Source organism: Heloderma suspectum, chromosome 1 (assembly GCF_057233095.1).
Source record: "Heloderma suspectum isolate Gila_16-S chromosome 1, 16-S_ref, whole genome shotgun sequence".
Taxonomy (NCBI): domain Eukaryota; kingdom Metazoa; phylum Chordata; class Lepidosauria; order Squamata; family Helodermatidae; genus Heloderma; species Heloderma suspectum.
The window spans coordinates 169,412,470-169,438,749 of NC_139458.1; the positions used below are offsets into that span (position 1 = coordinate 169,412,470).

Below are 26,280 nucleotides of genomic sequence, written 5' to 3' on the forward strand. Positions count from 1 at the left end.
ATTTCAAATCCTTCTTTCTTTTTGCTCGGAGAAACTGATATGGTACTCCTGCCAACAGCAATTTAATTTGTGATAAACTTGTATTGAGTATCCCTGAAAAGAGTAAACTGATACACAAATAAAGTAGCATCAAGTATCCACTTGTAATTACAATTACCATCAAATTTTCACACAGTGTCTTAAAAATTCTAAATGAAATAAAAAATAGGTTACTGTTTCAAACCTAACATAAGAACTTAAGAAGAGAAAAGCCTATCCAGTCCAACATTATTTTCCCACAGTGACCAACCAGATGCCTACTGGACAGCCACAACCAGGACATGAGTGCAATACCATCCTCCCACTCATATTCCCTAGCAGCTGGTGTTCTAACAGAGACATACTGTCTGATACTGCAGGTAACATACTACTGTCATGACTAGTGGCCATTTTGACCCTTATTCTCCATGAATTTGTCTAATCCCTTTAAAAGGCATCCAAGATGGTGGCCATTACTCCATCTTGTGGCAGTGAATTCCTGAGTTTAACTATGAGTTGTGTGAAGAAGTACTTCCTTTTGTCTGTCCTGATCTGAAGTCTGGTTTACTTCTGTTGAACTACATAAGAACAGTGACCATAGTTAGTACAGGAAACCTGTACCACTTGAGGGACAAACAAATCTATTGTGATAAAACTTTCATACACACTTCAGCAGAGATTTGAGTTGGGGTCTGGAAAGTCTGATAAGTGTATGTGGCTATATACCTGTGTGTGTGTGTATAGATAGATAGATGGATGGATAGATAGATAGATAGATAGATGATTGATAGATAGATAGATAGATAGATAGATAGAGTACAGGTGGTTGTATTCCTGAACTTTAGTTAGTAACCCAGAGTAATAACAATATGTTATGGGCAGTCCCTTTGTGATATAAGGACCAAACTAGACAAGACAGAACAGCCACATTTGTTTATTTGTTTTAGGGATTTATACTCTGTCCTTTGAACAAATTCCTAGGGTGTGTCCTGTTCACATATACAGAGAAATGCCCTAACCCCTGTGCCAGCTTGTCTGCACAGCATGGGGCGTTGCAGGCAGGTGGGGAGAGAAGAGGTGGCTGGTGCCTATTGGGTACCCCCCATGGCACCACCAGGCAGGGCAGGGGCCGGCAGAGCCCTCTTAAGCTCTACGCCCCTCCCAAACTAACTCTCTTGCTCTTGTGGCTCCCTCCCGCCCTCCCTTAAGCAGTTTGGGTTTATACCGGTTGCCCCTTTGGGAGCCATGTAGGAATTTTTGGCTCACAGTTCAATTGGCCTTTTACTGTGTGTCTTTTTGCCTACTTCACACTGTTACTGGGGCTAGGGTGCGTCCAGTAGGCGAATTCGGTCCAATCTCTCACAGGTCACTTTCCAGTTTGTGGCTAGTATAGGCAAAAGCAGAAAGGGATTAGGGATGGTGTGCATGCAGAGGCACCTTATGGTGACAAGTGACGCCTGAGGCTCCCCGAATGAGTTGTGCGGCTCAGCGGGGGGATAAGGGTTGCCTTGGAGACCAACCCTCCTCACTCACCCAGGTGTTTGGTGGCACGGGGAGGCGGTGACAGGGGAAGATCTACCTCCCCCAGAAGGGGCAGTCTGGAGATGTGGTGAGATCAATGCCACTCCTCAGGCTGAGTGTGTTTTCGCCCAAGAAGTGCCAGCTAGTCGCTGCCACAGTCAGCTGCCCATCCTAGGTACCCCTTTGCAGATGTTTTCAATAAATGTGGCCCAATTTTCAACCCAAGCCTTGTTGTTTGACTCTTCTTTGACCCATCTCCGCTCGCAAAGTGTTTTTTACATGAAAAGTGATGCAGGAGCTAAACGTTACACACACACACACACCACGCTTTGTATGTGAACTGCCCAGGCAGGTGGACAACAAATACGGCTGCCATGTATACAGACTAAGGACCAACCAAGGCAGACATTACTTTAAAACCATATGTCTTTTTTTCATTTTTACTCTAGAATAGGCACAGGGGGCCTGATCTGGATTTTAAAGGCTCCCTCTAGGGTCCCAGTCCAAATCAAGTCCTCTGCACCTGACCTAGCATAAAAAAATTAAAAATGGATTTAAAACCACATCAAACACCGACTTTAGAGTAAAAATGAAAAAGATGTAGCTGCTAGACAGTGTCTGTTTTGCCCCTCAAACTCATAGGACAGGGGCCCATTCCTTTTCAGTGTCCTTCCATACAGTGTCTAGTACAGCCTTGCCCAACCAGATGCCCTCTATATGTTTTGGACTACAACTTCCAGCATTCCTGACCATTGGCCATTCTGGCGGGGATTGAAGTCCAAAACATCTGGAGGGCACCATGTTGGGGAAGGCCGGTCTACCGCATCACTGTCATTGTTAAGCATTGGTGCTGCTTAACGGTTAATGCTACTAGCACAGTATTTATTTTTATTTTATTTATTAAATGTATTAATCACCCATCTGACTGGTCACCCAGTTAGTTAGTAGAACTAACTCATACAAATATGGGCTGGACATGATATAAAATGGGCCATAACTCCTAAATAGAATTCTGCCATAAAATCTGTACATTATTGTGTATGCCAGTGGAAGAAATAACTGCATAGAATATGGTTTATTAGTGCTTGGATTGGGTGGGTGTGTCTGATGGCCAATGCAATTTTCTCCCCTCAATGGCATCAGCATACTTAAAAACAACAAATTAATATGTCTTCAGAAACACAATCAATGCTGAGAATGCACTTCCATCTTTCACTGAGTTGTTAGAGTACATTTGCTTATATTTTGCACTATTTTAATGTAACCATATTGATCAAAACAAACATTCAATAAGACCGTAGGCATCTAAGCCTTATTAAAATTAGTCAACTTGAAGCAAGTGACCTGAGGAAAAAATGGAAAATTGTTTAGGGATTTTATATGCAGAGAACCCAACTTAAATAAATACTTGGTAATGAAATAAATCCGTTAAGTGAACACATTTTCTCTGGACAAAACCTGAACACACAGGATAATGCCCGGGAGGCCCCTTAGGTGCCAAGCTCATGTGTGAATATACTAGTTTAGAAGTCCATATTTATTGCTAAGTGCAAGCTTGTTTGTGGTTTTCCTTCCTATTATTAAAACTAGGAAAGACTGTGCCAGCCCTGTGAGTGTTGTGGCAGGCTCTATCACCAAACTATGGTAACAACCACATATACAATTTGCCTGTATAATATGCAGGTGAACAGTATGGCAGTTCTTCTGGTAACTCGCCCACTCATTATGATTCCCGTGTAAGTACAAATCAGTTAGGCCGTGCCCCTAGCAATTACATAAGAGAAACTACAGGCAACGGGAAAGAGAAAGAAAAAAGAGCAAGATTTCTTCAAGACTAGTTTACTCTCTAACAAATAATATATTTCCCTCTTCCAAAACTTGCCACATTTCTTCAGCCAGGTAGAGAGTCGTAATTAAAACACAAGCTCCCAGGGCCAGCTTTAACAGTGATTTGTAACACAACTCCTTTTGGCACATTTTATGGAGTTGAAAAATATTGTTTTCAAAAACGTTGCTATTTCTTGAGGGTGGGGAAAGTGATGCTACACAACATTTTCAACTGATTAATCCTGTCTCCCCTCAGAGGACCTGACCTGTGATAGTGTTTTATTTTAGTTGAAACAGGGTGGGGTGGGGAAGGAGGAGAGAGCAGATAGAGCAACAAGAGAGATGTCTTGCTGCAATACCTTTTAATGAACTGAGCCAAATATTAACTACGGGATCTTCAGAGATTTCCTACAACCTGTTTATCAGGGGCTGCATATAGAGATCTTTGTGTATCCATTTTTCCTCCGCCTCCTTCTCCAGTTTCATAAAAGACATTAACTCTTTTCCCTAAGCACCCCAGTAAAATCCCGATCTATCCTTGGTCTGTTAGAATTAAAGAGAAAAACATGTATCGGCAGAATCTCCAACTCGACTTTATTTCATTTATAAATTACGAGAACGATGCTATTATATATTATTAATTTCTGCTGTTCTCCAACTCGGCTGCAGCAGCAAGCTGCGGATGTTGGAACGGTGTAATTATGTTCTAGTAGGGCAGCCATCCGTTTCCTTTCAAAAATTTACAGGATTCTTAATCATGCTGCTCATTTGGGTGCGCAATAGCGAGGATGGCGAAACACAAACATGGCACGTTCGTTTACACAGGAACACCTGCTTAGCGTGATAGCAGATGTCAGTCAGCAAGAGGAACACAAAAGAAAAATATCAACAGCAGCAAACTTGAACCGTTTTCAGCCCAGCACAGTGAAATCTCTCCAGCAGGAATATAAACGACTGGGCGTTAGTTTGCAAATGAAGGGAGCGATGCCGCAACGTGTTGGAAAGTCTCATTAACTCACTTGACGGCTGGGACGATTGGAAGACACTCGTTTTTAAAGCGCAATATCATCTGCCTTACATTTTAGTTTTTAGGGTTGGAAACAAAAACATTTTGCAGATGTGCAAAAACATTTTGCGCATAAGATGCATCTTATGTGATGAAGTAACATACATAAAGTCTAGATATATGTGGTACAATACTTATCACTGTTGCTTTACAAGTATGCACTATCAGTAGTATTATTTTCAGAACTTTATATACTAACAGTTAATGGGTATTTGTATTGGGATGAAGTTTGGCTTTGGAGAGGAAATTAAAAATTTGTAATAGATTTTATAAAACAAAATGAAATTGTCTGATGGAGAAATTGGGAGTTTTGTTGTTTCAAGTGCTCATTCTATGCTTATTTAACAACAGATTACGTCATTAAGTACACCCCCTCCCATTTAGCACTTTTGTAGTTGGATATTAGTATATTCTCTGAATGCATTCTGCAGTTAATTATTTTTCGTAAGGATTGTTAGAATTCAGAGTGAGTCAACTTACGTAGGCCTGTGCATTAAAGACTCCCTAAGTATGCATTGACTTGATACTCAGTAATGGCTTCTAAGGAGCTGTTATGTAGTACCGTGTCAATGATCCATGCATTGAGGACTCCCTAAGTACGCATTGACACGATAGACCGTAACGGCTCTGAAGAAGCCGTTATGGTCTATCATGACAATGATCTGCAGATATTGGCAGTGCCTCTTGCTCATCCATAAAGATTGTAAAAGTCTCTGAAGAAGCTGTTACAATCATGCTGCAAGACCCATCAATCAGATCAATGACAAGAGTTTTGCTCTTTCATTTATCTTTGTGCTGTTTTCTTTCCTTTCTAAGACTATAGCCTCAAAGAGGTCAATATGCTAAACGTAGTGCCTGCCAATGGAGTGCCTTTAGATGTCTGCAGATATGTAGAGATCAGTGTGTCCTATCATTCTTACAGAGCAATTCTATGCATGTTTTCTTGGAAGTGTTTCATGGGGTTCATAGAATCATAGAATAGTAGGGTTGGAAGGGGCCTATAAGACCATTGAGTCCAACCCCCCGCTCAGTGCAGGAATCCAAGTCAAAGCATCCCTGACAGATAGCTGTCCAGCTTCATCTTGAATACCTCCAGTGTGGGAGAGCCCATTCAGTTGTATCCAATGATGTCTGTCTGCCAGCAGAGCAGACACTGCTGGCAGCATAGATTCCCTCTCCACCCTCTGTGCATACTCAAATCTTGTCCAGGGGGTTGGGGGACCCTCCAGAGCAGACTTGGGCATAGCACAGCAGATGCAGGGAAGACAGAAAGGGGAAGTCCCATTGGGCGAGCATAGCCCACTCTGTCCCCTGGGATTTTCCCCAAATAAGTGTGCATAAGTATCAGTCCTTGCCTTGCTGTCATGACTAGATTTGCACTGTGGCTTACTCCAAAATTGGCCTTCACGTTGTGGACTAAACCTTTAGGTAACCTCATGTGCTAGTATTAAATATCCATATGGCTTGCTAATCACAAGTCCACTTGGGTTGGCATTTGCATTCTTTAACCTGTTAGTTCATTGAATGGATATAGTGGTATTCTTACAACAACAGGGGTTGTTGTAAAGTTTCATTAACAAAAAATATAGACCGAAGTACATAAGAAGAGCCATGGTGGATCAGATCAAGGGTCCATCTAGTCCAGCATTCTGTTCACACAGTGGCAACCAGCTGTTGACAGGAAACTCACAAGCAGGACATGACTGCAACAGCACCCTCTTGCCCGTGTTCTCCAGCAACTGGTGTACATAGGCTTACTGCCTCTGGTACTGGAGGTAGCATATAGCCATCAAGACCAGTAGCCATTGATAGCCTTCTCCTTAAGGAATTTGTCTAACTCCCTTTTAAAGCCATCCAAACTGGTGGCCATCACTACATCTTGTGGTAGTGAATTCCATAGTTTTACTACACACTGTGTAAAGAAGTACTTACTTTTATCTGTCACCAATCAGCTTCATGGGATGACCCCGGGTTCTAGTATTATGAGAGACAGAGAAAAATGTCTCCCTATCCATACTCTCCACACCATTGTACACCTTCATCATGTCTCTCCTTTCTCACCTTTTTTCCAAGCTAAGCAATCCCAGATGTTGTAACCTTTCCTCATAGGGGAGTTGCTCCAGCCCCATGATCATTTTAGTTGCCCTTTTCTGCACTTTTTCCAGCCCTACAATATCTTTTGTTAGGTGCTGTGATGTGAACTGCACACAATATTCTAAGTGTGGTTGCACTATAGATTTATATAAAGGCAGCGTGACATTGGCAGTTTTATTCTCAATCCCTTTACTAATTTTGTCTAACACTGAGTTTGCCATTTTTACAGCAGTTGCACACTGGGTTGACATCTTCACTGAGCTGTCCACTACCACCTCAAGATCTCTTGGTTGGTTGGTCACTGCTAGCTCAGATCCCATCAGGTTATACTTGAAGTTGGGATTTTTTGCCCAATATGCATCACTTTACACTTGCTGTCATTGAACTGCATTTCATTTGCTATTTAGATGCCCATTCTCCTAGCTTTGAGATCCTTTTGGAGATCCTCACAGTCCCAGTTTTCACCAACCTAAAGAATACCTGAAGAATAAGAATTGCTATAGGAGATAAAGATTCTTATTAGAGAGCATTTTGACATAGTTTCCTCTCCCTCATGCTCATGTATAAAACAATAATGGGAATCCTGCTAATTTGGCAATCCCTATAGTTACATGAAGTTGCAGAGACACAAGATCAAGACTGGCTTGAAAGGTCTTTCCTCTGAATTCCTTGGTATTTCATGAATTTGCAATAGAAACACAGCATTGTTTATCCACCCTCCACACATTGTGTTTCACATTATATATAGATGTTTGCACTTGATGAAATGTCATCTTTATTTTCTGAGCTGCTACAGAGTTCTACAAAAACATTATGAATCTCACCTTTCTGTGAGTTCCTCAGCTGATGAAAATGTAAGGAAATGGGCTGGAAATTTTTTTGGGTGGGGGGGAGGGAGGAAGTTCCCAAAATAAAGTTGAACTTCATACATGCTCTAGGACTATAAAAGAATGATTAGCTACTCTGCAAGGTTTCAGTTTATGCTTCTCGGCCGTTTCCAGGGAAATCACATTACTTTATTCATGATTCTGGGCATACTTCTTAAAATTCTTCAGTGGCGAGGCTGTGGAGACATAGTACGACATGGCACATTGTTTTTTATGGACTATATATGATGCATTCTCTTTTGCTCTGTTAATCAACATTGCACAGCCTGCCAAATGTCAAAATAGGTCTCTTCCACTTTTAGGATCTAAAGCAAAGCATGCCTCAGCAAGTGATGGTCAAGAAGAGTAAAAGGGAACCTGAAAGAACTGGGTGCAGAATCAGGAAAATTGCAAAATGTTAAGGAAGACATGACTGGGAAATGGAGGCAGAGGAACTCTGGAAAGGAAAACATGTGGCTCAAAAGGAATGGGAGCAATGGCAGAAATATAGGAAGGCCAGAGAACAAGTGAATGGCCCCAGAGAAAAAGGACAAAAGACAGAAATGCAGAGGGAAGAGGTAACTTCCTCTGAGAAAACCTTCCAGCCAAACAAGTGACACTGGATTCCAGAAATGGACAACAAGATGGTGGTGGAGGGAACCTGGGTGCTGCAAAAAGCAAACCAGTCCTAATCAACCACCGCCCTATTGTCACCTTTCTACACATGGCAAACCAGTCTGCTCTTGGAGAAGGGTCACGACCAGTTCAGCTACTGATGTTCACGTTTCCCAAAATGGAGTCATACATATTTCTAAGGAACCAGTTACAGAACTAAAGAGATGCCTGAGATAAAGAGGTTTCAAAGAATACCCTTCCTTGGTGACTCTTCCCACCCTCCCCTATTCAGTTCTTCAGCACTGACCAGTTTAGATGCTTGATGGGTCTAATCTGTGAAAGACCATGGCATATTCATGGCCACTAGGCAAACCCAAAGACGTTTAGTAAGTGGAGTCCAGAATAACACCAACAGGTAGCACAGTAGGAAAGAACAATAGCAAAGTCCAGCAGAAACAGGAAGCACCCTCTGTAATTACTAATCTATGACTGGGATCAAAAGACTTTGCTAGAATTAATGAAAATTTCCCTATCCACTGTAAAAGTCTCAGTATTTCCTTGGGGAAACATGATGAGCTGCCTTATACCAGGTAAGGCTATTTTTTATCCATCTAGTCTAGTATTGTCTCCTCTGATTGGCAGCAGCTCTTCCAAGCTCTTGGCCTTTCACATCACTTTGTTACCTGACCCTTTGGCCACAGATGCCATGGACCGAGCCTGGAACCTTCTGAGTGCAAGGCATGTGCTGTACCCCTGAGTGATGGTCGCTCTCCCAAAGGAATATTCCACCATCAATAAGATGATTAAGGGTTTATTGGAAGGCTTCTGAATACATCTACATCTGAATACAGTACAATTAGCACTCAGTAGGCTCCAATGTGCACCTGAAGCTGGGCACTTCCAGGACTGGTTTTTCCACACAGTTATCATAAAAAGCTCTATGCATTATGCATACCCTCATGTTGAAGAGGAGAGATGCTGCAAAGATGAGTAAAGGTGATGAGGAAGAGGTTGCTGCAACGAAGGAAGCAGGAGGCACATAAACAAACTTCCTGAACACAGAAACCTATTTAGGGAGAATGTTTCTAGGCTAACCTCTCTTCCTGAGCTGCTGATTTTCTACATCTGGTGTGTTTTTTTTCATACAAGACAGGGAGACTGAGATATGCAACTCCTACTCCCCACTTTCCAGTGGTACAATCACAGGCTTCACTCTACCATTTCATGTGACTTTGGTGTACCTGCACAGGTCAGCCCTAGCTCAGTGATAGCGCACACACTTTGCATGCAGAAAACCCCAGGTTTGATCCCTTTTAACATCTCAGTTAGTAGGTGAGAAGAAAAACCTCTGCTTGAGAGTTGGAATAGACTCCTGGTGCCAGCCAGAAGAGAGAATGCAGGACCAAAGGGATAAATAGGGCGACCTTGTGAAAGCAGTTTCCTCTATTCCCTGACTCAGTTTTACAACAGGATTACTACTGGCTACCAATCCTGGATCCCTGGGTGTTGTTGGACTACAACTCCCATTATCCCTGACCATTGCCCATGCTGTGGGACCCAAGGCTGGGAACCACAGGATTGGACAAAATCATGGAGGACAGGTCTATCAATTTTTAGAAGCCTTTATAGCTATAAATGGAACTTCCATATTCAGAGGCAATTCACCCCTAATTACCAGATGTTGGGGGCCAACAAACAGGGGTTGGCCCCAAACTGCTAGAAGTATATTGCTGCACTGTTTCAACCTTTGGCCTGATTCCCCAGGGCAATTCCTGTTTGTGCACATCATGCTACAGAACGCGACCCCTAAGAAATTGGACCTGTGGTATGGTGAAGTGATCTGAAGTGAAGAATGTGCATATCCTTGTCTGCTTAGGAATCTCACAAGTCTCAAACAGGAGGTCTATTTCTCATTCACATATGTAAAAGAAAGGAAGCCAAAAGGAAAAAAGGAAAAAAATCAGGAGTCCCAGGTTCAACCCCTGGCACCTTCAGTAAGGAAGGATCAAGTAGCAGATAATGTGAAATACTGTTTGCCGGAAGCCTTGGAGAGCTACTGCCAATCAAAAGTAGCTAAAAATGTAACAAATAGTTTGACTTGGTATAAGACAACTTGCTTTATTCCTGTTCTCATAAATGCATACATTAAAAACATGTCCGCGCGCACACATACACACAGAGAGCAAAATACCTATACTGACTATGTGGTGCCATGGTACCAAATTTCAGGGAAGCCTCTGTATGTCTGGCATAGGAGAGAGATGTGGATGCTCAGGAAGGCCGGCATCAGGGGTTGGCATTGTCGGGCTCCTGCTGACGCCCCCACTCCAGTGGGGGCTCAGTGCTGAGCCTTGGAGCCCCCTGCTTCTTCTCCTCACTTGTGCTGCCACTGTCCCTGTTGTCTGTTCACCCGCCCTCACCAAGCACGCAAGCAGTGACAAGGGCAGGAGGGGTTGCAGCCTCACTTGCCTTGACCTTTCTTTCTTGGTAGTGTTGCAGATTGAACCCAGAGAGGGGGGGGGCGCAGGGAGTGGGGACAAGTGAATGGACAACAGTTACAGCAGAGGGAAGAAGAGGAGAACCCATTGCAGGTATCTTGCCCAAAGGCTCCTGCCAAAATCTGGAACCAACACTGAGCCTCAAAACATTAAGTACAAAACTCCAATTTTAATCCAATTGTGGCTTCTGGGCTTGAAGGTTTTCAGAGATCCTCAAAAGTGTGTGTGTGTGTGTGTGTGTGTGTGTGTGTGTAAGTAAATAAATAAATAAATGAACCAGAGAGATGGTAGGATCCAGGTGCAACTCTCCTCAGGTGTGTGCTTATGTTCTTAAATAGGAGGTAACAGGGCTGGGGGATACTTGGAAGTCATGCCCTGCGATCTAAATGCTTTATTCCAGGGGCGTTGAGCCTCTTTCAGCCTGAGGGCTGAATTTAATTTTGGAGAAACTCTCAGGGGCCACATTCCACTGGCAGGTGGGGCCAAAGGCAATAACAGGGCAGGGCAAAAGGGATGGGGCCAAAAATACAAAACATACCAGTAAAGCATTAGGAGAGGCAATTCAGCCATTTTAGAATGGGGGAAAAAACTGCACTAAAGCTGGAAAACCACCAAACGATTGGTGACTGAAAGCAAATGGGTGGGGCTAAGGGAAGGGGTCATGGTCATCTGGGGAACCCTGGAGGGGCAGATTTGGCCCCTGGACCTGAGGTTCCCACGTCTGCTGTACTCTTTCCTAGCAGGTCAGAAAAACATGGAGATTCGAATGGTTCAGTGCTTCCAAGGGTGGGGGAAACTTGACAACTTTGAGGGACATGATTCAGCTAAAATTGGGGGTCTTAGAAGTGTGTGGTTTGTGGATTCCATCAAGGAATCCTACCTTGTCCCCCATAGTTCTAGTACTCGTGTAGTTACTCAGTAGGAAGGGGAAGGGTTCAATAAATGACCAATGCAAACAACCTAGCAAATCATGGATGTTTAACAAGCCCCAGACCCAGAAGCCCCAAATATCCTCTTAATTGTCCTCTCAGCTTTCAAGACACCAGAAGGGAGAGTAGATTCAGGCAAGTAGGGGTTAGGATTTGGCATGCATTTGTTGGGGAATGGGAATACCAGGGACACGCTGAAATCCACTCAGATCTCTGCATTCAGGGCTCACAAATGCCTGGATCTTTCCTGGTTCAAGAGACGCATTCCTGACCCCCCAGTTGTTTGTTCTTATGGCTTCATCTGCTCTAGTCTAGGGTTAAGCCAAAGCCCTGGTAAGCACAGGCACAGACTAAGGGTGTCTCTACATTAGCAAAAACCCACATCCTTGCTGCGGCTTTCTGTTTTCAGTTGCTTTGCAGGATTAGGAAGGGGTCCTTTACACGGCAGACACGTGGTTTGAATCAAGGGAGCATCTCCCTCCCTCCCTGGTATGTGTGCAAAGGAGTGCGTGGGGGGGGGAGTCTTGTTTTTGTTGCTTAATTTGTGCTGTACTGTTTCCTTGCAGCCCCCAGGAAAGCTACAACTTACTTCTGAGTAGATGCAAGACTGTGCTGTAAGTCACACTTACTTGGAAGTAAGCTTCATTTAACTTAATGGGGTGGTCTGAATCAACAGAGGATGTTGATTCTGAGCTTGGTGGAGTGGGGGATCAGATCTGTCTCCCTTCATTGCAGGGAGGCATTTTACCCTCTTCTCCCACCAATCAAGAACTGTGCTCAAGCATTTACGTGGCAGACACGTGGTTTGAATCAAGGAAAGTCCTTCCTTGGCAAGTTCATAGTGCTATGCTGGCATTTCACACTGCCAATATCCTGCGTGGGTTATTTATATTCCAGTTTATCTCTGATCTTTTTGAAAGTGGGATAAACAGGAAAAGGTGTGGAGACGTCCTGGGGGTTGATGACATCATGTGTAAAGGACCCTCAAACTTCCATGAGTAGCTAATCACGAGCATGAAATAAATCGCTCATGCAAAGACACCCTAAATTCTGCTAGTCTTGGCTGTTAGTTCTACCCAAGTTGTTTAACAGGCTGAGTAGGTCACAGCCAGATGGGAATTGGTAGCTACAATCTGTTTCTCAGTGCATTCAAAGCATTCTCATTGCTTATATTGAAAAGATCTTAAGTCATCTAGCATCTCATGTCCATTTCGTTTGTTTCCAAAAAAGGAGAGCACTGTACCAGAACAGTACCTTCAGATAACTGAAGGTAACTGAAACCTTGTATTATGTTCATATAATTCTAAATGTTTGGCTAGAGTTACCTTTTTAAACCAAGGGCAAACACCAAATATCATGTTGAATTGGCTAAGACCGTTTCTGATAGAGAATTCTAATCTGTGATCTATTGGGTATCTGATGCTGTATAACTGATTCTTACAGCCAGTGTTAACATCTTGGCTTGAAGTACAGGTGTGGAATTCCCATGGCTCCTTCAATATTTTCAACATTTGGCCTAGGAAGAGTTACCTTTCTCTGTGGTGAAAGCAAGAAACTGGTGTGTGTACACACACACACACACACCAATCTTACAAGAAAACTGTGGTTGCAATCCTGGCTCCCTTTGTACATTTGCTTTGGCTTCCATGGATTCAAGAAATGCACTTTTTGTCTCTAAAAGCAATGTGGCAAAATGTACTGTGTTCTGTACCCCTCCCCTCCTTTTTTCTCTCCAACAATGCAGAAGCAATCCTTGAATAGGTGCAAACCTCTGAGCAAAGTACATTTTCCAAATATTCTTAGCCTTTTAAAGAGGGGTACACAATGCAGGACGACGCAGCTGCAATTTTGAAGGTGGGGGGGAAGAGAGGCTACTGTTCCTTTAATGCCCAGCTGGTCCTGAGATGTAATAAAATTGACATATTGATTCCTTTGAATTTACAAATGCCTGTTTCATAAACTCCATTTCCAAAGCCAGGCATCTTTAGAGCACTGTCATCCCCCCCCCCAATGGATCAATTATGTGCCCACGTAATCCTGTTACCTGTGAAATCCATGCATACTTCTCCCATTTGCTGCAGTTCCCAGGCGGACAAACTTGCATTATGTACGCATAAGCAAACAGAGTATTTCCCTGATATTAGGGATTGTTTTCAAAGTGAAAAGCAATCTCTTGGGTCCTTTATTTACAAAAAAGAGAGAAAAGAAATAAAAACAAAAAGACAGCAACATGCCTAGGCTTTCCTCTCTCCCTTCAAGTAACCTCACTGTACTGTATGATCTAATCATTGTTCCATGCAAGAAATCATTCATAAACCAATTTGGCGACTTTAAATACCTTAAAATACTGGAGCAAAGCATCAAAGCTTCCAAGCCTTGGTTTGTGTAGGGTGGTGTGTGTTTTTTTTTGGGGGGGGGAGAGGGAGCTCTTGATTGCAATGATTTAATTTCTAGAGCAGTCTTAGACAATAATCACCATATCTTTAAGCAAATAGTTGTCTGTACAAAGTTTCTGCACTGTCTGGAAGGCTAAGAAATGACCAGATCTGGAAATGTTAGCAACATAAATGTTTCTACATTTCTAGATTTCAGAGTTTGGCTTATTTCTCTATACAATAAATGCCCTAAAATCCATTATGTAAACAGAGCCAGGAATACCCTAAATACAAACATGTATACTGTATGTGCAACTCCATAAACATAAAAATATATACTGAAACAACAAGCAGAAAGACATTGTGTAGTGAACACACATTCATGCACAATCCTGTTTGTCTAAATGAGCAATTCAACATTTATAGGGTTTTGGCTCCATTCATAAATTCACAGAGACCACATTCTTTTTTTCCTTTTTTAAATCAATCTTTTTATTATCAAACTCTGATAAAGTGCTGTAACACAAGACATAGAGTCCTCTTTCTTTCTCTCTCCATTCCCCCCCCCCCCGCCCCAATGATGCTGCTTCTGATTTGCTATACTTTCATGGACAACAAGCAGTTCAGTTACTACACTTCCACTGGACAATTTGTCTCTAAAAGATTCCCCAAATTATGAAATGTCTCATCTGGCACACGGCCTTGTGCAACAGCATGCTTAAATTTGAGGTGTACACGTACAGACATACATAATACATACCTACAGAGAGGATGGGGTGCTTTCAAATAAAAAAACCTAGAACCAGCCAAAGGAAAAAAGAAAAAAAAGATGTTTGAAGCAGGCAGGCCTGTACCAGTGGCCCTGCGCACCGCGGCCATTGTTCAGAAGTGGGTTTGAAGATAAATGGCTGCATGTTAACCAGATTTGACATGCTGTACAAAAGCAGCCACCTTTGGTCCCATGACACAGCCAAACAGAAAACACAACAAGCAATCCTGGCAAAGATGCCTGACATGAATAAAAGCACCACAATTTGTCACATAGTTGTTACAAAATGTTTGAGGCTTTGGGGCTTGCCATCAGACGGCAAAGACAAGGCAACGGGCAGAATGATTAGGTTGTGGGGATCTTTGGAGGTGGGAGAAAGGTTTGAGATTTGCGTACAGGATTTTTTAAGGTTACACTGCTTCCAATTTTTTTTTAATGTAGAATGGCTTATTTAGATGGTGATCCTATGCACACTTCAAGACAGTGAAACTTACTTCCTAGAAAACACATATAGGATTGTACTGCAAATCAAAGAGAATCCAAAGTATTAAGGCTGCAATCCGATGCATACTTACTGGGAGTAATCTCCCCTGTACTTAGTGACTTACTTTTGAGTAAACATGTAAGGAGGTGCGCTGCATGGTTTAAATTACTTGGGAGGAAGTCCCCCCCCCCCCCGTTGAACACAGCAGGACTTCCTTTCAAGGAAGCCTGCTTAGGATCAGGCTGAAACTACCTAGCTGTGTGTGTGTGTGTATGTATGTGCGCGTGCATAAAATTACAGAAACCCGTTTTAGCATTTGAAACACGAGTAACTGGTATTCGTTTCTTATTCCTTTTTTTCCAGTTTACATTTGTCTAGCCCAGGACTGCACAGGCTTTGGGTATCTACTTTGCTTTCTACTAGAACCCTGAAGTCCACTAGCTTGTACCCATGCGCAAAATAGTGGTTCAGGAATACAAACATAGAATTGAGGAACAAGGTGCCCCTGAGCATTTGCTCAGCCCAAGCACTTGTTTACAGAGCCAGACCTGGAGCACACAAATCTTTTTGCAGGCAAATCTGCTCATTTTTCCTCCTCCCCAATCTTTCTTGATTCCAGCAGCCTGATTTAGGATGGGGAGAAAGAAGGCTTTTTATGGTTGCTGTTGTTAAACCCTTGGGAGCAGGAAACAAGTGCTAATCTGCTCCAAACCACCTGGAGGTGTACCAGTAGATCCCAATTTACTCAACAGTAGATCCCATCTATGCTCCTGTCAACCTGTGATCTAGCCTGCATGTCCCTCTGCACAAAAGCATTCAGAATGGGGCAAGGAAGCCCACCTCAAGAATTTGGGCCTTAAGTGCTTTACAACAATTCATGCTTGAAAAAGCTTTTAAAATGCACACATACACACAAACACATAAGTTCAGTAAGTACTAGTTCCCACTCATTCAGCAGTGTTTTGTGGAAGAAAGGGAGAGAAAAGTGTACATAATAACTGTAGTAGTGTGATTGAGACTCCATCATCCATTGCATTAACATTAAACAGGAAATCAAACTGATCTATATTGCACATGAGTGTAGACTTTGTCTGAGTGTAGAATATTCGAACTGTATTATTAAAACTCAGTCCAGATGACTTAGGCTGCAATCCTATACACCCTTACCTGAGAGTAAGCCCCACTGAATGCAATGTGGCTTACTTCTGAGTAGACATGTATTTTAGGATTGGGATTGCACTGTGGAGCTGAACTGTTGTGTACCCTTAGTTGGAGGGAAGGTGCACAGGATTTGGCTGTATGTTCTTTTAAACTGGGAGGAGACATTGAGTCAACTTAATATCATGTAAGCAAATATTGTATTTGAAGACATTTTGATTTCGGTGACCGAAGACTCCCTGATACTTGTGGCCAGCGTAAAGGGATCCATCCAGGAGTTTTGGTATTGTCATCATCTTATCTGATGTCCCAAACCCAATGTCGTGGCATCGACGTTGCTTTCAGAAAGTGCCAGACTGACATATTGTGCCATCTATGGCAGCATTTCCTACCAAGGGAAGATGACGAAGAATGCATGGATTGATTTTCAAATTACCTCAATATTTTGAAAACATTTTCACCTGCATGCTGAGAATGCTAAGAATGGGAAGGAAGGCAATTGTGCATTTACACAGCCTCCACTGCATTCATTTATAAATTACCTCATCACTGACTAAAATTAACACTGATTCTTACAGGCAATTTCTCAATTTCCAATGCTAATTACATTTTTTTTACTTTTAAATTCTGTACCACCTGTTTTGGGCAAGACATCTTAGGCAGCGCGACCGCATTTAATCACAATTTTAATTAACCGCCCTGTAGATGTGAAAAAGAAGCAATTATAATGTAGATGAATGATGATTTTTCTGCATTAAATTGTTTTGTTTCCCTGGTATGTTGATTGTAACACAGCACACAAATACAGTAACTGTACAATTCCCCCCCTCCATTGTAATTTAGTAATTGTTTTGGGGAAAAACCAGTTTGAGAATGAGTGACTTCATCTGTTTACAAATTGATTGATACCATTAACTCACTGATTGCTGTGGCACGTATATTGTATTGCACAGCCTGGCATAAAATATAATTAGACAGGCATAGAGTTTTGCAGCACTCTTTTGGAATCGGAAAATTAAGTGTAACTGAAATCAGTTTCTTTGAACAAAGTACTATCTAATCAGTTGGGGCTGATGATACAACTATAAAAAAACAGGCGTTCCAATTCCGCCATTCCAATAAAATAATAAATATCACCTAATCATTGAAAGTGATGACCTTTTACAAATATTGTGCAGTACCCAGCCTAAATGCTAGGGGTTGGCCAGTAAAAAGCTTGCCCAACAAATGAAGATAGCTATCACAGGAAAATGTGCAAGAGATATCCAGAAAGAGGGATGGAAGAAGTGCTGTGTCCTTCCTTGTTGAAACTTGGGAGATCGTCTATGGTGCATAATTTGATGTCATGCTACAAGGGCACGGATTGTAGGACCCAAGGCTTAGGTCTGGAACCAGATTTTGCCTTGGCAATGGGGTTAAGATTCACAGCAAAGTTTAACAGGGGCCTGCTGTTAGATATATTCAAGATGAAATTGCAAAAAATTTAAAATAAATCCCATCGCATATTTAAAGTGCATTTGTTGTGGCACTTTTGTTTTACTTTATTTTTGCTATAATTCATGATAACTAGTGTTAAGATGCTCCTGAGGAATAATTGTATGTGGCCTGATACATGGACGGCAGGGGTAGAACCCCAGCTAGAACCATATTTTCAATGCCAGGGCTCAGCCGTGTGTAAGAATACCTCTGAGAATCTGCAGAATGTTGTTCCATTCCCACTAAGTTACTACCACCAACCCATGCACAACTTGAAAGGCACAGAACGGCATCCAGGTCAGAGAGCACATGACACTCAGGAAGGCTCAGCGAGCTCCCAACACCTTTCGTTTTAGAAATAAAGCTCTGTCCAGCTTGCTATCTCTAGCTGAAGGATACATTCTCTTTCAAAGTCTCAGATGGCAGATACAGGTCTTTAAAGTTATATTTTCCCACACAGAATCTCAAAAGTGGTATGGGTGGGAGGGAAGAGCCTGTTTCTTTGTTTGGCAAGAAATGATGAAGAGCTTGTACCATTCTAGCAACACTCGTGCACCTGCACCAAATAACCATCCTGAAATTTCTCTAGTAGACCCACTGAAAGAAACTCCATGTCATAGCCCTACTAGTACGGGCTACTATACTTGCATGCAGTCCTGCCATTATATTGCCGAAACACTGACGGCACTCATTATGCTGCATCCTAAACAAAGATGGGTCACTGTAACAAGTCTCAGGGCTCCTACACAGACATTTTCCATAGGCCTTGGGCTCTGTTGTTCACTATAGTTGAGATCTGTTGGCCATGAAGTGCCTGCCCAGTTCCCAACTTGCTTTCACAGCAGGTATGAATCCATGGATGGGCTGCTTGGTCCCTGCAGGGAAAGCAGCAGCCCCCCACCCACAATTCTCATGCTACATCATGTATGTTTTTCCAGTGTTTTCCATACTTCCAATTAGACACTAAAGCATGAACCAGAAGGAAGGGATGGTTCATATTCAGATGCATCCATCAATTCAGACTGTCATTCCAGCATAAGAAGTGGGTGGCTACATATGTTTCTCATTGCCAGCTATGGAAAATGACCAGGGCTGGGCCAAGACATTTTGCTGGCTGAGAGGAGCAGCACATGGCGACCGCGCGCGCGCACACACACACACACTCACACACACACACACACACACACACACACAGTCAAGGTGCATAATAACTAAAGCAAGCCAATTTATTTTGCTACTCAAGGTAGCAAATACCATCTCTCCCTTTCCTTGACAGTAAAAATGCAATATGTTCAATAACACTGCCCTTCCATGGCACCCAAAATCACCTGCCTCAGGCAGTCACCTCACTCTTCCTAATGGTAGGGAAGGCTCCGTGGTTGCAGTTTCTGTCCAGAACACACTGGAGCCTCTTGGAGCCTAACGTGCTGCCTCTCCTATAGGAAATTACCTTACTGTAGTCCAGTTCCCATTACATTAAATGGATTTCCTGTATATAGAAACACCTTCCTTTTCCTTCAGGTGCTGTTACAGTGTAGAACACATAGACCTGCCTACCATCTTAGATTTCTGCAGTGCAAGTCTGGTCTGTATGCCATCTGTGTGTCTACAATGCTCTTCAAATGAGATGTGGGAAGGGAAGTTCAGTAGACCTCACCTTTAAAAAAAACCCCCAAAACCCCAACAACAGTCCTTTTTCTACTCACCTCTGGCAAGCAAGACTTGCCTAGGCAGATATACTTCTGAAAAACAAAAGATAGTTGGTTCTTTTGTCCTTTCAAGCTACTGATGTGCTACAAATGACTTACACAGTTGGTAAAAATGAGGGTTAGTAGTAAAAATAGGTGGAAAGGACTTATTTTCAATGCTGATGCACCTGTTTTTTTTTCTTAACTCTTCCCATGTTACATTTTAAATATTTTTGAGATACAAGAGATTTGAGATTTGCCCAACAGCTCACAATTTCTGTGACAAAGTTGTTAAGATGGAAAGGTCTGCCATTTCATTTCCCCATTGCCCTGACGGGAGCTTTTTAATCTGCAAAACTAGGCAGACTTGCAAACAGGGCAGCTGACTTTCAAGCAGAACCTAGAGGTCTGGTGCCACACACCCTTGGCAGTAACCTGCATGGAAACGCTGTGACTCTTTCTTCCATGTCAGGTGAGATCAGGATGGGAGTACTATGTTGCACACCTGTACCCAGTATGTGGACTTCACAGACCCTTGATTTCAGTGGGACTTACTGGATGTGGCTAGGTGCAAAGTTACAGCTAGGGCAAATCATATCCATTCTTTCCTCTTATGTTGCCTTCATTTGATACCATGAAGGCTTTAACCTTGTTAACTGGTAAAGATGTAAAAGGTCATGTCAACCAGCGTATTTTTTTCATGATGATCAACTTGATAATGCTGTTGATAGCACATGAAAGGCAGAAAAAATGGCAAACTAACACCCCAGTCCTGAACACATGTTCTTGGAATTAGTATGCTTAGGATTGTGGGCTAAAGCTGTGGTTCTGTTCTCTGTTATGTGCATGCAATCCCAAAAAACCTTTTCAGGACCGACTATATGTTCTTAATTATGTACAGTATTATAGAAACAGTGAATTCAGTTTCTATAATACTTCTTCTTTTTCCCCTCTACCCACAAGCCAAAGGCTGAGTATAGATAATTATTTATCTTGGCCAGCAGGAGTAACTTTTCCCTTGCCACTATCAAGGCCTGTTTCACCATTGGGTAGCTTGATAAATATACAAAAGTAATGGGAGAGGGAGGCTGTTCTTGCAGGGTAGGATCCTCTTCCCTCCATTATTCTAATTGGAGTTCTCCCTCCTAATTTCATAGATTGCAGAATCAGATGTGTAATTGACTGGACCAGATTCCACTCGGCCATGGAAGCTCACTGGGTGACTTTGGGCCAGTCACAGACTCTCAGCCCAACCCACCTCACAGGGTTGTTGTTGTGAGGATAAAATGGAGGAAGGAGGAGGATCATGTACGCTGCCTTGAGTTCCTTGGAGGAAAAAAGGCAGGATATAAATGCAATAAATAAATAAATTGAATTTCATGCCTAAGAGAAGCTTTACTCTTTGGTTCAAAAAGGAGCCATATGTATATGACTGGGATGGGAAGATTTAAAAATGGTGTCAAAAAGTGGCCAGGTATTATGGGGAGAGGGAAGAATGCTACTTGTCATAGACCCTTATCCAATTGGTGGTTGTGATACACACACAAAACTGTACACACATATTGTGGAGGTGCTGTCACCTCTGGGGACTAGTATTGGCTTTTTCAAGATGCAGCTTGAAATCCTGAAAAAACACAAAATATTAACATGCCTACAATAGACAATTATAGCTTAAAATACCTCCCCTCCAAGTCTCACAGAAGCTATCGACTGTACACAGCCAGAGTAGCTTTGCCATTAACCTCAATAATAGCAGGATCAGGTGTGCTTCTGGGTTATTAATAAGGATCTTACATCTTATTTTCTTCTGGCCTGTATGTTTTATAAATATTTAAAATAAAGTATTAATGGGACACATTAAATCTAAAGCTAGGTCCCTTTTGAAATTCCATAAGCTTCCCATCTCATCCCTACATAAAAAGGCCCCTATTATCTCACAGTTCGGGAGATTTACATGTACAACTCCCATTAACTCTTATGGGACTTGGACACATAAACCTCTCATACTTCAAGAGCAATGCATTCTGTGTCGCATCTCGTGATCTGACTACAGTGAGTAGATTCTTACGGACCCAGCTTTTGAAAAACTACACCAAAAATAGAAATAAGAAATAGCCATTAAAGCTTTTTCTCCACAAGCTTTCCCTTACATATATCACCCAGCTCGCTGTTTGCAGCCCTTGATGTAAATGCGTACAACGAAAAGGTACCATGGAAGGCAAAGCCATTCATTTCTGTTAGTAAAACTGTCATAGTTGAAAGGAAGCAGACTAAGGGCAGGTAGGGGGGAAAAATGGGACAGGTTTTGTCCAGCAGATTCAATTTCAGATGTAAGCTCTTGAGTGAACTGTTAGGAAAAGGGATTCTTTCATATTGTTAAGCGTTCCTTTTCTCTCCCTCATCCCTCCACCTACTTATGGCCTCTCAAGTAAAGAACTGCTCTCTTTTATAAGGAGAAACAAGGGGAAATAATCCAGGATTGCTAGATTGGAAGAATCTGTTACAACATCAAACTCTGACACACTGATCTTATTTACACATTATGGTTCCACTCCAGGAAATCTTTATCGCATGGTATATCTCCCCGTGGTTTCCTTCCCCCTTCTGGCACTGAGCAGATGTTACATTTTTGGTGGAGAAACCAAATGCCTTGAACTCATCCTTCCTAGCCAACCCAGTTTGCAGCAAAGCATGGTGCTAAAAGCAAATTCACAAAGCATCCCCCAGTGTACACAATCGCTGGGCACAGTTCTGCAGGCCAAACATCTGAGGAAAGCCCCCCCCCCCCACAGGTATTTTCCCAAACAGATATTGCACAACACAAACTTTCACCTGAAGCAACCAGTGGGTGTGTTTTACCCTGGGGTCACTGCTGGCTTTACCCCATTTGCCCACCATCCCAAGCTGGGAGGAAAAGGCATGCAACCACAAAAGGAAAATGTGCCTTCTGTCTGTGCACATGCAGTTCCTGATTTGGATAAACTGCTTGGAGACAAAGTTGTTCCTTAGGAAACCTATATAAAAAAGTGGGAACATCTGTGCTCCTGCTGGGATTTGATAACTCACCACCACTCTCTCCACCAGCAACTTCGCCTTTGATATAAGACACAAAGAAGAAAATACCTGATCTTCAGCCTCAGCTCAGGGCTGCGCCCTGCGTCTTCATGCCCTGACCTAACGAACATTCCTTCCAGCCAAAAGCAGCTTGCCATGACTACCTCCTCCATGTAAGTCTGCTTACTAATCTCTTAGCAAATATTGCACAAACCTGAAGATGGCTAGAAAAAGAAGGCCAAAAGGACCCCAATACCTCTCACAGAAATCAGATCTAAACCACTGACAATGCAACAGACACAAACCCCAAATTTTGTGCCAGTCACTCAAGTCATCCATTTTAAGAACTGTCACTCTATCAAGTTCTGCCTTCCTAACGAGCATTTAAAAATATATATTACCATAATCCTGTTTCTTCCTCATTCCTATTAACCTGCCATCATCCAGATCCATTCTTTCTGGCTGCTGAGACTCGTGTGACAGTGCTTACAGGTATTTGCAAAGAGACTCCTTTTATCACAGCAGTACCATTGGGATGATATGTCATTTGAAAAGTCCAGCCAGCCAGTCCCATCTGCTCTCAGGAGTAACCTTTCCTTGGGAGCTTATAAGAAAATCCACTGTTGCAATAAATAACGACTCTCAACAAATGATCAAAGAAAAAATAAATCAGGGTGTGTTTTTTTTTAAAGATGAAATCCCATCTCTTCCCCCTCCCTCCCTCCCGTCTTTTTAAAATGGATAACAGTGAAGGAGGTCTAGTAGCCATTCTGCTTATCCAGGAAGCTAAGTTTTCAGCATTGGCTGTATGGCAATTGGTCAGACCAAAATGGATCTGCCATCCTCAGGAGCGGAAGCTTTCAAACTAAAGTTTGTAATATAGGAAAACATATTGTTTGGAATTTAACTTCTAATATCAAGGAATAAACAGAGCATTAAATCAAGCAAAACTGTGACAAGGCCAATATGCACATGGATGATGCCAGTTAGGCATCTCCAGCCCCCTTTGTTCACAGCTTAACAAAACTGTGCCGTCACACCACTTTAGCTCAACAGTGCCTGTCGAATGGGCATCAGCAGATCAGCCAATGCCTGTCACATGTAGGGCTGGAAAACTGTTTGAAAGCAAGGCTTTACTGTAGCAGAAGTCTGGTTAGGGAAAGTGAGAAGAAGGATTTTTTTAATCATCTAGCAAAGGCCAAAAGAAGAAAACAACACGAACGTGGTGAACATGCACACAGGCGCACGTACACGCACATACACACACCTCACATGAATGTTTTTGCTACTTTTCTCCCTTGTGAAAAAAATCAACACCAATTGACTCTACTATTCTTGCATATTATCTTCAGTTCGTTAAATCAAGCAGGAGGAAACTTAACTCGCAACTCATGGGCTGCAATTCTTACTTGGGATTAAGTCCCCACTGAAATCAAGGAGATACTTCTTAGGAAACAATGTGGCTAGGATTGTACTATGCCTAAACGTCCTTGGAAGTAGAGAGGTTTCGTTCTAAGTACATGTATTTGGATTTGGGGTGTAAAGGCTATGTTAGTATCTGCCTTATACGTACACATTTACTTGGAAATAGATTCCACTGAATTCAACAGAACTTTCCCCAATCTTTTGGCTTATTCTAGATTCTGTCACAATTGATTCTTCTTTCATTGATTATTTAGGACAATATTTTAAGGAAAATATTTTAAAATAGAAATTAAATGCACATCATTGTGAATTCATCTAAATCCGGGGGCGGGGGGGGGGCTCTCTCATTGAAAAGGGATCCATGCATTTGCCTTGGTTCTGTGAAATCTGTCCAGAGAAACATCTCTGTGCCCATATTTTAGGCCACAATCCTGAATATAACCCCTATTGGAACACCATCAGTCTTATTTCAGAGGAAACATGCATAGGGTTGTGCTGCTAAAAAAGTCAAAATAGGGTTTCTCTGTCTGTGGTTTCTCTGTCTAATATGTGGATACAGCCGCTCCCCAGTTTTGTTTTTTACATGTGGTACAGAATAGGAACAGCATAGACAGACAGGTGCTATGATCCTAGTTGGGCTCTTATTGTAACTTTTACTTCAATGGCATCGAAAAGAGCCAGTCTCCATGCAGGTTTTTAGCTGTAGTTTTGTTGAGTAGCTCAACTTTTGGTTCTTATTTATTCCTTGGCCTATAATTCCAGGCCTATAATAGAGATCTTCCTTTTTCTTTCCATAGCCACCTCTCTGCCCACCCCTCCCCCTGGTTTCTTTTGAAAGTTCATGGGAGGTACCAAGGAACTTTGGCTGTGATCTAATTAAGGTGGACCACTCCTCTTCAGGCATCCAATCACATTAAGGGAGAAGAGTTTATTCACCACTGAACCAGATCTTACTGCTGCCTGGTCCAAGGAACTTCAACGGAGCTACCTTTGAGTCTCCCAACACAATTCAGAAATTGCTGCCTGCATTCAGTACTATTAAGACCTAAAAGATTTAGACTTGATGTTTCTTTCTCTGCCCCCCCTCCCTTCCCAGTAAAGTTGAAAAGCTTCCCTCTCTGTGTGTCTTTCACTCTGCTGCTGTCAGTTTGCTGCCTGCACTTTAGCTGTCTCTTTCCCAGTCGCTACCCTGTCAGTTTCTGGCCTGCCAATTTCAACTTGAAGCTTGACTGGGTTGATTTGATGCAAATACCTCCAGGGAAAACCCTGAAACTGATGAACAGTTATGTCAAGTCGATTTTGCACCATCGGGAAAAGGTAACCTCTGCGAGAGAGAAAAAACAACAAGGTTAAAGAGACAAGGGCTTTTTCACGTGTAATACCACTGCCGCACATCTCGTTCGCTGTTTACCATCCCTCAGAAATTGTAACTGTCAGAATTAGTCCTAATTGCAGATGCGAAAGCTGCCATTATAATAAAAACAGAGGCAGTGCAGGCATTAAATGCAGCAGCCTAATTTGTGAGACTACTGAAAAGGTAGAGTAAATGAATATTTCATTACTTTAATTACCAGGGACTACTCTTTTCTTGCTGTCTTATGATAAGTGTTGCTGTAACTAGCAACAGCAAACATCTACTAAAACATAAAGTGCAATAATAGTACTGCTTGTCAGGATCCCTGCTTTAAAATACTAGCAGGAAAGGAGGTTGTAAGGCAGGGAGTGTGCATGTGTGTGTGTGAGAGAGAGAGAAAGCGAGAGAGGGAGGGAGGGAGGAGTGGGTTTGAGAATATAATGGCACCTGCTTTTTTTCAAGATTCACAGGAAGAAGAGATGGAAAGTCGTTTAATGTAAAAAACAACAACAAACCACCACAGAAACAAAAACAAAGAAGCAAATAAATAGGTTTTAGTCAAAGAAAATGATGGGCTGGAGGAATGAGAGAGGGAGAAAGAAAGAAAGAAAGAAACACACACACACAGTTGAGAGGAGCAGGCATTTGAAATTCCAGCCCTTAAAAGAAGGTTTGGAAGTGGACAGTAGAAAGCAATTTGTAAGCGCGCGCGCGCGCGCGTGTGTGTATGTGTGTATATATAAATATATATAGAATCATCTCCTTAGAAATACACACACACACGCCAACAACAACAAAGTTGAGTGTTGTGTCGCAACGTAAGGGTTTGGGCGTCTGGAGATGGCGGCAGCGGCTGGGTCTGAAATTATTAGAGCAAAGCAAAGAAGGAAAGTTCCAAGGCGGGCAAAAGTTCTTGAGCAGCAAAGTCGGGACGGGCCTGGGAGGCTTCAAGGTAGGCAGAGCGCGCGGCTCGTTTCCGACGAGGGCTTGGTGGGCGGGGCGCGCGCGCGCGTGGAGCGGGTAGGGAAGGAGAGTATCAATAATTGCCCAGGCCTGACACGCC

At 42.5% G+C, this 26,280-nt stretch overlaps 1 protein-coding gene across 2 annotated transcripts in view; it reads right to left on the minus strand.

Moving 5' to 3' along the window:
* ZEB2 (zinc finger E-box binding homeobox 2) overlaps positions 1 to 26,280 on the minus strand; it is a 176,915-nt gene that overhangs the window by 131,126 nt on the left and 19,509 nt on the right. The window contains exon 2 of one of the 2 annotated variants that reach the window (XM_084809951.1): positions 14,570 to 14,605. The exons of the other annotated variant lie outside the window; for it this stretch is intronic. The gene's annotated coding sequence lies outside the window, so the exon portion shown is untranslated. The remainder of the gene's footprint in view (positions 1 to 14,569; positions 14,606 to 26,280) is intronic. 2 annotated transcript variants of the gene reach the window in all.